The 12,229-nt window shown below is 41.9% G+C and overlaps 1 protein-coding gene across 4 annotated transcripts in view; it reads right to left on the reverse strand.

Annotated features, from left to right (window-relative positions):
• The window catches only part of SNTG2 (syntrophin gamma 2), a 467,752-nt gene that overhangs the window by 132,717 nt on the left and 322,806 nt on the right, over positions 1 to 12,229 (reverse strand). The gene's annotated exons all lie outside the window — the stretch shown is intronic.

The following is a 12,229-nucleotide window of genomic DNA, read 5'->3' on the forward strand; positions in this document are numbered from 1 at the left end:
GGCCTACTGCAATCATGCAACAAATTCTGCATATACTGATATATTGTGACATTTACCCATGCCTTCATTTAGCCACAGATTTGAACATTCTGAATCGCATGCCTAAGGCAGGAAAAATCCATATATGGACTAGTAAACTTTGCGATTTTCAATTTTAGAGTTTTGTTCAAAAACATTACATTGGGCATTTTCTCTCCCTGAAGAATTGGATACATGGATCCTGGGATACCTGCAAAAGGCAGGATCCTCAACATTACAACAGCAACATGTGATGTGCATCAAAGATGTTCCAGATTTTTGAGGATCTGGGTAAAGTGGAAATTATTGTTGATCTACTGATTTGGGGTGAAAATGATCAGGACCCCAGCATTCCAAAGGAAACCTTAAATTAAACAGGATCAAATGCCAGCTAAAAACTGAATTATATTAATAATTTAGGACACACATTCAATAACAAAGGAGCTCAAATCAAACCTAAGAAAGGAGGTTTTACAGAGACTCATGAACACGTTAACATATCTAATTCCTAATTTATCACAATGAAATCCTTCATTTGAAATACTGCATGAAGATACTACAGAATGGAACAGGAATGATTAAAAAAAGAATTCTTTGGGGAATTAAAAAAGTTGTCACATAAGCACAAGTACTGAAACACTTTGAAATTTAAGAAAAGGCTCAACATTTCAGTTGATACAAGATCACATGAATTGTGAACTGTTCTTCTGCAAAATGATGGCCCTGAGGTATATACTTCTGTAGCACTCACTAAAACACAATAAAACTGAGCTCAGATTGAGAAAGAAAAGGTGGCAATTGGTTTCGGTTGTTAGTGATTTCATGAATATGGTTATGGACAGCAATCAGTTGAAGCACAACTAGAAACTTTTGGAAACCATTGTTTGAAGCACCACTTAGATTTCATAAAATAATCATGAAAACTGAAAAAGCACTTAATAAATGTGAAATACAGAACCAGCAAGGGGCTTCTTACAAAGCACCAAAAAACAGTGAAAGTTATCTAAGGTACTTACTATAATATTGAATATTTCACAATTTTTATTTATCCTCACCACACCCTGCTGGGGGAGAGCAATGCTATTTCAAAGAGGAGAAAATGTGGCATGGCGACACTAAGTCACTTGCTGAAAGTCATATCGAAAATTTGTGGCAGAGCAGGGAATTGAACCCACATCTCCCAAATCCCAGGTTATTTACAGAAGAGCTTCAAGAAGACAATTTTGATGTAAATATGATTCAAGTAGTATCCATTTCTAAACTAAGATCAAATAGGAAACAAAATGACCCAGCCTGAGCATTGCCAACACTAAGCATTCATTAGTCAGATTCCCAAAAAACTAAATAAGAAAAAATAAACACACCTTAAAATTCATGACTCTTTAAAAAAGTAATACACTCTGGTTTATTTTTATTTGTGTCTGCTTTTTGAGCTTTTAGTCTTCATATTTTTCAAGCTTTTCTCTACAATCAGCAGGGCTAAAAACTTATTTTTTTTTTAAATCAAAGCTGTATTCTCACGTAATAACAGGCACCTTAGGAGACAAGGGTTTAAGAAGAACACCAATTACCATGGGACTAATAATAAAATTGATTGGGTGGACAACAATGCAACCTACAGCAGCTTTTAGATTGTAAAACTCTTTGGGGAAGGGAATGTCATTTACTATTTGTGTACAGCGCCTAGCATAATGGGGTTCTGGCACAAGTGCTACTGCAGCATGCATATTAAATAAAAATACTAATAATACTATCTTTAGATAGTAATTCTAGATGACTATCCAATACAAAAACTATGCATCCTGCCAGCATAAAAAATGTACTGGGACCACTGGGATGAAATTGCTACATAGATTGGGATTCCGTATAAATGATATTGTGACATATCTCAGTCCAAGATTGGAAATGCTAACTATAATTCACTGTATCCATTTGGACATTGAGAAATGTAAGAATAAAGTAAAAAGTCTACTGTGGCTAAGTCTGACTGATGCCTAGTGTAAAATGTGAAATAAATACAGGAAACAGAATGGAAAAGAAACACTGAAACCACATGAAATTCCCAATCACCTTGGTACAAGATTGGAACAGAACTATTTGAATTAAACAACAATGTTTACAGTAAGTTCTTTATGGACTACTACTTGGGTTTACACATCAGTGTTGTGGCGACACATAAATTAATTTACTCACCATGAGATTCCAGCTGAATTATTAACAGAACTCACAACTCACAAGTGGCTCACTCAGGCAATTTTCTTTAATATGTCAGGCATTCCTCATCAAGACCTTGTTATGCGCCAGAGATGTCAGTTGATAGAGTGGAGAACTTGATTTAAGCAAAACCATGGTAGATTCAAAGGATCTACGTTTTTCATTGTTAGACTAGCCACCTCCCAATGCTTCATTAGGTTCACCAATTCAATCAGAAGGAAAAAATATATATCTTTATAATAGGATCTTTACTTGAGTCAAGGACAATTAACCTTTAAGTTAAGAAACTAAAATAGAAGAAATACTACAACAAAATATTAAACAATTACTCTAATTGCAAATGGGAGAGACTGTTAAATTCTAAACTGAAAGTGAAGGCAGATTTGCCAAAATAACAGTTGAACCATCTACACAAAGATTGTAACAATCCCAAAAATAACCGATGACATCTAAACAAAACCAAAGAGAACATTGGCTCTCTCTTTCATGAGGACATTCAGGATGACAGAAAGAACAGATGTCAACTCATTGACAATGAAAAACACCAAGAGAAGTAAACAGAGTCTATGGTTGTTGGATCCACTTGAGCAGTGGAACAAATTATTCTTTTTGTTAACTGGTTGTATTAGCTTTATGATGGCTATTACTGATTTATTTGCATTTAATTATTTTAAATGTGGGGGTTGGGAGAAGAAGATGCAACAGTAACCACTGGAGTAAGTGGATACAGACTCCTGCCATGTGACTGAGGTATATGATCATTTGTAACCATGCACATGACCAAAGATGTCACACCTTTGTTACACTTTTAGCTGCCTTGGCTTCTCTCTGCCCCATAATAAATCTGGTTACTTCTGGGCCCATGCCGTTGTGTAATTCTGACCAGCGGCTCCACCTCCACACATCATTCTGCTCAGGCAGGAATGGCTGCCATGTAGCAAGAACTACAAACATTGATTGTGTGGGGAGCACTTGAGAGAGAACAGCAGCTTCCTGGACTGGACTGTCTGTGTGGAGACTCTGTAGCATATAGAACTAGAAAGAGAATGCAAAGGAGCCACAGTAGTCCCCATTCCATGGGTTTACTTACTAACAGGCCACATTTTATAACCCAACACACACTGTAGTGGAGGATAGAAAGCATCCCTCTATATTTTTCAGAAAGTATATTTTATTTCCTAAGAAAATTGTGCAGACATATTAAGATCCCCTAATTCATACTGTAGTCCTTCAAGCATATTTTACCTTGTTAAACAAAAGAAAAGGAATGGAGAATGCCATCGTGTTTAGAAGGCCCATGATGGCTTCACTGGGCTATTTACACAATTTGGAAAACTCAGAATAAGATATTTACTTACCACTAGACGGTGCATATTGCATATAACCATAGCATATTCTCTGCATAACATAGCTCTCTGGCATGTAGGGGGAGTGCACAAACTACTACACACACATGGCTGCCTGCTCTGCAGGGGCTCCATGCCTTTCCATGCACCCTCAGGAAGCAGGGAGAAATGAGCAAAAAGTTTGGTATCTGATTAGAAATAACTGTCATATCATAACCGGTAACTGGTTAAAAGATAGGAAACAAAGGGTAGGAATAAATGGACTGTTTTCAGAATGAAGAGAGGTAAATGGTGTACCCCAAGGGTGTGTCCTGGAATCAGTGCTGTTCAACATATTCATGAATGATCTGGAAAAAGGGGTAAACAGTGAGGTGGCAAAATTTGCAGATGATACAAAACTATTCAAGATAGTTAAGCCCAAAGCAGACTGCAAAGAGTTACAAAGGGATCTCAGAAAACTGGGTAACTGGGCATCAAAATGGCAGATGAAATTCAATGTTGATAAATGCAAAGTAATGCACATTGGAAAACATAATCCCAACTATACATATAAAATCCGGGGGGCTAAATAAACTGTTAATCCTCAAGAAAGAGATCTTGGAGTCATTGTGAATAGTTATCTGAAAACATCCACTCAATGTGCAAAAAGAAGAACAGGAGTACTTGTGGCACCTTAGAGACTAACAAATTTATTAGAGCATAAGCTTTCGTGGACTACAGCCCACTTCTTCGGATGCATATAGAATGGAACATATATTGAGGAGATATATATACACACATACAGAGAGCATAAACAGGTGGGGGTTGTCTTACCAACTCTGAGAGGCCAATTAATTAAGAGAAAAAAAACTTTTGAAGTGATAATCAAGCTAGCCTAGTACAGACAGTTTGATAAGAAGTGTGAGAATACTTACAAGGGGAGATAGATTCAATGTTTGTAATGGCTCAGCCATTCCCAGTCCTTATTCAAACCGGAGTTGATTGTGTCTAGTTTGCATATCAATTCTAGCTCAGCAGTCTCTCGTTGGAGTCTGTTTTTGAAGTTTTTCTGTTGTAATATAGCCACCCGCAGGTCTGTCACTGAATGACCAGACAGGTTAAAGTGTTCTCCCACTGGTTTTTGAGTATTTTGATTCCTGATGTCAGATTTGTGTCCATTAATTCTTTTGCGTAGAGACTGTCCGGTTTGGCCAATGTACATGGCAGAGGGGCATTGCTGGCACATGATGGCATATATCACATATATCCTCAATATATGTTCCATTCTATATGCATCCGAAGAAGTGGGCTGTAGTCCACGAAAGCTTATGCTCTAATAAATTTGTTAGTCTCTAAGGTGCCACAAGTACTCCTGTTCTTCTTTTTGCGGATACAGACTAACACGGCTGCTACTCTGAAACCACTCAATGTGCAGTTGCAGTCAAAAAAAGTAACAAAATATTGGGAATCATTAAGAAAGGGATAGATAATAAGACAGAAAATAATATATTGCCTCTACATAAATCCATGGTACGCCCACATCTTGAACACTGAGTGCAGATGTGGTTGCCCCATCTTAAAAAAGATATATTGGAATTAGAAAAGGTACAGAAAAGAGCAACAAAAATGATTAGGGGTATGGAACAGCTTCCATATGAAGAGAGATTAATAAGACAGGGACTTTTCAGCTTGGAAAAGAGATGACTAAGGGGGGTGTAATGGGGTGATCACCCCGCTCGGGCCCTGAAGAGGTTAAAACAGGCCTGGGAAAGGGTTGCCCTAGGGAGCCAATAGGGCAGGGTGATTGGGAAGGCAGCCACAGCTGCGACCATGCCCAATTAGGAAACAGATGGCCCTATAAAAGGACTGTGAGCCAGAAACTGAGTTGCTCTCTTTCTCCAGGCTTGGAGGGAGAAGGACTGGGCTGCTTGGGAGCTCAGGGTACAGGAAATGGGGCAGGGCTGGGGAAAGGCAGGAGGAGCTGTGGAGCTCCAGCCTGGTAAATCACTAAGCTGTGGGTCTTGCTAAAAGGGCCAAAAAAGGTACTGGGGTTGCAGAGGCAGCAATCCAGAGATAGGTAGAGGCAGCTGGTCCAACCTCCTTGCTGATGATGAGTGGCCATGACAGACTGCAGTCTGCCCCAGTGAAGGGGGGCTAGATGATGACTGGCAGTAGCCACTGAGGCAAGGTGGGTGAGAGGGTTGTGGGTTCCCTTGGGAGGGGAGACCCAGAGTGTGGGGGTACTGCTGTGGCAGAACCCTGAGGTAAAGGGGCACTGGGGTTTGGGAAATGGGGGCCTGAGGCAGGTGAGACAATGGACAGTAGGAGGCGCTCTGTATGCTGGAGAGCTAATTTCCAGGATAAGGCGCAGGAGGTGCTGCACTGGTGAGTCTCGCTTCACTACAGGGGGATATGATAGAGGTTTATAAAAACATGATGGGTGTTGAGAAAGTAAATAAAGAAGTGTTATTTATCCCTTCTCATAACACAAGAACTAGGAGTCATCAAATAAAATTAATAGACAGCAGATTTAAAACAAGCAAAAGGAAGTGTTTCTTCATACAACACAGTCAACCTGTGGAACTCTTTGCCAGAGGATGTTGTGAAGGCCAAGACTATAACAGGGTTCAAACAAGAACTAGATAAGTTTATGGAGGATAGATCCATCAATAGCTATTAGTCAGGATGGGCAGGGATGCAAAAGCATTCTCTGAAGAGTCCCTAGGCTCTGTTTGCCAGAAGCTGGGAATGGGTGACAGTGGATGGATCACTTCATGATTACCTATTCTGTTCATTCCCTTTGAAGCACCTGGCATTGGCCACTCTTGGAAGCCAGGATACTGGGCCAGATGGAATATTGGAGTGACCAGTATGATCATTCTTATATTCTTAACCAGATCAGGGTTTTGGTCTAGGCTCATCTCCAATTTTATTTGGAGAATTTTGGAAATTGCACGTGAAAGCAGAAGTGATGTGGGTGACTGGACTGGAGAGACTTTCAAAAGCTTGCAGCTATTCAAATTTTATTAGAACCAGCTTCTAATTATTCTAATTTTTTCTAAATGAGAAAAAAATACATGTAATACAGAATAACTTCTATAAGTATTTTATATGGCTACTTTTATAAGTTTGGGATTTTCTATAATGCTTAGCATTGGTTTAGCCCAGTTCCCATTGAAGTGAATAGTAAAAAGCCCTTTTACTTCAGCAGAAGCAGTTAGGCCAACATTGATTGCTTTTGAAAATTCTTTAAGTTTTGTTATTATTGTTGAGAATTTACAGCTCATCAAAGATGCTGATTCGACAACCCAGAAAATCAGTCTGCATTTAACTTTATTGTAAGCCTTTCCACACTACTTCTCCAAGATCTTCAAAAATTGGCTCTCTAGGGACCATCTCTGGGATAAGATGATAATTTATACTCCATATTCATTTCACACCTTAGTCTTTCTCTTTCTGACGAGAGTGTCAATTAATGCCAATTTATTTCTAATATCCGCCCATTAGGAATTGGACTGAATTCAGAAATCTTATTTCAGACAGAACACTGAACAAGCATCTGCTTGTAACGACATCTAGTGACCACCCACTCAGGACAGACTTCAACTGGTGAGGAGAATTTAGGAGACAACTTCTGTAAAATTTTGAAACCTATTCTACAATAACTCATTGGGGTCAAGCACCAAGTTCTCTGATAAGTAGCAGAACTAATCAGACATGCTTCCACGGTGATGCTTTCACAGTGAACCTGGGGAGAAACAAAACATGAGATTGGTGGAAGCTCACAAATTTTCATGTTCTTGTGACAAGTGATCTGCAGAGCTTGGGCAACTTTTTTTTTTAAATTGTCATTGGCCCGTGTAAGGAAAATATCATGTCTAGGGAGATAAATAACATTTTGAATCTTCTCCAGTAATGTAATTTACAGCTTCAATTAGGGATGCCCCTTGACAGCCATAGCACAGTGTTCAAGGTTAACATCTCAAATGTTTATTTTTATCAAATGGAATCTGGAAATGATAGGCTAAGCCAAAATTATAACTACATGTTATGATCTAATTTTTGAAGAGTCATATTCACATAGCTACACTGAAACCTGTTTGGAATCAGATTTGCCTCCTAAAACTTTTGTTGGAATAAGGTTTATATATTTTTATTATATTTTCATAAAATGAAAAACAAATATTAAGGGTGTGATCCTGCACTCTTTGCTTACCATAAACTCTGACTTCAAGTTGGCCATATTTGACTTCAGTGGGTATTTTGGGAATATAAGGAAGGCAGAATTGAGGATTGGGTCCTTCAGTAGTTAACATATTTTAACACTGAAACTTTCTCCATAAGAATGAAAAATTGTGAAAATATAGGAAATGCAAAATTGTTTGATTTTTCTAAGTAAATCTAAAATTCTTAAATTTACTTTTTTAATATCCTATATAATCAGCTTGAAATTAGGTTGATGATTATTAGTTGTTTCTGGCAAGTGTTGTGCTAGGTACTGTACAAACACAGAACGGTTCCTGGTCCAAAGATTGTATGTATTGAGAGGCAAAACAAACAGGCAGAGAGAAAGGGGATCAGCTAACAAGTAAAATAATTAGTGTGTCCATTTGTTACAACAGAATTGTATTGGTTACTACACATGCTGCATTATGTATCAATACACACCTGTTCTCTATATAAAGTATGCATTCCTACAGTGGGTCTGAATGTAGCGCCCTTAGTAGCATAACTAATGTCAATAACCTTAATGAGGCTTCCTGCACTAGTAAGAGCTCACCAAAAGGAGTAAAGGGTTCCACAATGAGGCCTATTACTTATAAGAGACATAGGGTGGATGTCCACCGCCTAGTGGGCCATGGATGTAGCAGAGGTTTCACAATACCAGGTTGAGAGGTGGGGGAAATGATGTGGGAAGATTGCATTAGGGATCCACAATACATGCATGCCTAAGATCACAACTCCACAGGAATTCCCTGTACCTTGCAGATGGGATTTTTCATGGTGAAGCAACTAGAGGAGGGGCAGCATCAGTGGATCCATTACTGAAGGATCCATCAACCATTTCTCTCCCAGCTGCAACACCTGCTGAAGTCCTGGACTGCAGTAACAGTTATGAGTAAGGCTGCAAGTCTGTCACGGAGGTCAGATTCCATGACTTTCCATGACCTCCGTGACTTCTGCAGCAGCAGCAGTTTGGATGTGTGGGAGGGGGCTCGGGGCTAGGGGTAGGGGGGTGGAGGTGTGGGGGGTGCTTACCTCAGGGTGGGAGGCTCCCTGGCTTGGCTCCCTGCAGCTCCTAAGTGGTGGAGAGGCCGGGGGGATGTGCTGCAGCTGGCGCTTGTGGCGGGAGTAGCGGAAACCCTGAACTGGCCCCTCCGCCGCCTAGGAGCTGGAGGGATGTGGAGCCAGGTAGGAAGCCCCTGACAGCTGCCCAGCCCCGACAGGGGGCCTGGGCCACCTCACCCAGCACCCATAGTGTCTCCAGACCACCCCCCGCCCAAGTTTTAGTCAAGGTGAGTATTTTTAGTAGAATAGGGTTACCATATTTCAGCAAGCAAAAAAGAGGACGGGAGGAGCCCCGCCCTAGCCCCGCCCCTGCCCCTCCCACTTCCCGCCCCCCCAGAACCCCCAACCCTCCCCCCGTTCCTTGTCCCCTGACTGCCCCCTCCTGGGACCCCTGCCCCTAACTGCCCCCCAGGACTCCACCCCCTATCTAAGCCTCCCTGCCTCTTGTCCCCTGACTGCCCCAACCCTTATCCACACCCCCATCCCCAGACAGACCCCTGGGACTCCCACGCCCCATCCAACCACTCCCCACCCCCTGACAGCCCCCCCCCCAGAACTCCCAACCCATCTAAACCCCTCTGCTCCCTGTCCCCTGACTGCTCCGATCCCTCTCCACACTCCTGCCCCCTGACAGGCCCCCCCCCAGAACTCCCAACCCATCTAAACCCCTCTGCTCCCTGTCCCCTGACTGCTCCGATCCCTCTCCCCACTCCTGCCCCCTGACAGCTCCCCCCCAGAACTCCCAACCCCCCACCCCCCCCCGCTCCTTGTCCCCTGACTGCCCCCTCCTGGGACCCCTGCTCCTAACTGCCCTCCAGAACCCCACCCCCTACCTAAGCCTCCCTGTTCCTTATCCCCTAACTGCCCCTTCCTAAGACCCCCCCAACTGCCCCCCAGGACCCTACCCCCTACCTGTACCCTGACTGCCCAAAACTTTCTCCACTCCCCCCCAAAAGCCCCCCCCCTTTTCTTGACTGCCCCCTCCAGAACCTCCCTGCCCCTTCTCCTGCCCCCTGGCCCCCTTACCCTGCTGCTCAGAACAGGGTGTTGGGCTCTGTACAAGCCGGACACGTGGCTGCGCTCCCCAGCGCAACACAAAACCCAGTCCCTGGCCCTGCACAGTGCTGCCGGACCGGGGCGCTGGGCTGCAAGGGAGGAGGAGCTGCCGGCTCAGAATGCAGGGAGGAGGAAGCTGCTCCAGAGTCCAGCCCGGGACTTTCCTGCAGCCCTCCCAGCCGCTCGCTCTGCTCTGCCGGGGAGGGGGGAAATCCCGGACATTTTGAGTGATTTACAAATTCCCCCCCGGACGCTATTTTTAGCACAAAAAGGAGGACATGTCCGGGTAAATCCGGACGAATGGTAACCCTATAGTAGAAGTCATGGACAGGTCAGGGGCTTGTGAATTTTTGTTTATGGCCTGGGACCTGTCCATGACTTTTACTAAAAATACCTGTGACTAAAATGTAGCCTTAGTCATGAATAGTGGCTTAAAGTGGGTGCAAGGAAGGGGAATTAGATCTCTCCTTTCCCCACAGCACTACAGCTTTTCCCAGCCATGCAGCCTAATAATTATGCTGAGTAATGGGGATAGGATTTAATCCTTTCTCATTATTTCATCATTTTCAATAAATAGCTATTTTATTTCATTTCAAGCAGCATTTGTTGTTTCAAGAGAGAACATTCTTACACGAGATACTCCAATCTGTCAGTGCCATACCATAGAGCTCCACTTCCAGGAGAAAATATAGAGAAACCAAAGCAGAGAAACTAGAAGAAAGAGGAAAGACTAATACTAAAGAAAATCAAGAACATGGTTCATTGTCGTCATCTTACCTCCCCAATAGGACCTTTCCAAGCCTTCTGCCACCTTTCCAGGGCCAGAATTCAGGTGTCAACATTTTTTAAAATAAATGTAATAAATTCATCTCACATTGTTCTGTTAGTGCTAAGTTACCTTGTAATTTATGGGTTAAATGTTATATTAAATTTATTATCTGACTGGAATTATTTCCTGAGTTATTTACAAACAGCTGAAAAGCAAGAGACATCAAGCTAACTTCTCCATCTAAGCTGACTTCCCCAAAACAGGTAATTGTACAGACTCGGGTCTTCTTTCCTGGAATTCTCTAAATGTCTCAATTACTACAAACTTTCAATGCTGATCACAACTAGCACTGAAGCGCTTACAAGACATCTTTGACTCTCCAAGATACTGTTTCTTGTGATCAATAAAGTATTTGATTTTGGAGCTATCTGACATGAATGGTAAAACTACATGGCTCCAACTAACTTCAGAAGGTCATAAGAACATAATCAGAAAGATACTTAAATAAAATACAGGGCAAAATGGTAATATAAAATCTTTTGAAAACAGTCTGTATGTCAAGGATGTGAGAACAGAAGGGAGTCCAGATTCTGCTAATTCTAAGAGTGTGGATTACATGTTAAAATGGATCTCTGGTATGTTAAGTACACAATGACTTTTTGTTATCTTAAATGCACAGTAACTTTCAGGGCCTATTTGGCTTGATTCATAAAGGTTTTCTTGTTAAATAAACTAGCTGAGAAGAGAGAAATCTACAAAGATACAATCATTTCCTCCACTTTGAATCTTCTAAATTAAATTATTTCAATGCCCAATAAAGTTACAGATTTGTTGTAGGGGGACAGGGTGCACTTTTGTCTTTGAACATTCTGGTTTCAATCTGTCCCCAGTAAAGTCAATGGGATTTTTGACATTTGACTTAATATGAGCAGGATGTAACCCCCACTAACTTACCTTTAAAAGTTCTAAATTTTTTGGAAATTATGGGCCAGATATTCAAAACAGTGTCTAAATCTTTTTGTAATTTAATGAATTTATAAACCAGGTTGAAATCCTTTAGAAAAATTGGCCCACTGACAGGTGTAAGTAATTGTGAAGGGAGGTAGAATATTTCTAGTAGAGCCCATTGAATACATTGTCAGAAAATTTCAGCCTTGCTAAAGTTTTTCCTTCTATAAATTGATAAAAGCTTTCCTGGAAGGCTGCTCAGGCTGAGCTACCTGAATCTGCCTCCAGCTTTGGGGCTGGAGTGGCAGAGATCCTGGGCACTCAGCCTTTCAGCTTACCCTCCAGCTTTAGGACCTGAATACCTGGGCTTTCTACTCTGGCCCCAGAGATGGGGGAGAAGCTGAGCAGGTGGGTTTGCTTTCTCATCAGCACCTGGACAGGAAAGCTCTAGTAAAATTGACCAAAGCTTTCCGGGGGGATGCTGATGCTGATTCTCTGCCTGCCTGGCTCTCGGCCTCCCTCACTTGACAATTTCACAACTTTGAGTCAATTTCATTTGGGGGGCAGGGCAGCTGGGAAGCAAAAAAAATCCATGTAGGTTCTCCTGAAA

Source organism: Chrysemys picta, chromosome 3 (assembly GCF_011386835.1).
Source record: "Chrysemys picta bellii isolate R12L10 chromosome 3, ASM1138683v2, whole genome shotgun sequence".
Lineage (NCBI taxonomy): Eukaryota > Metazoa > Chordata > Testudines > Emydidae > Chrysemys > Chrysemys picta.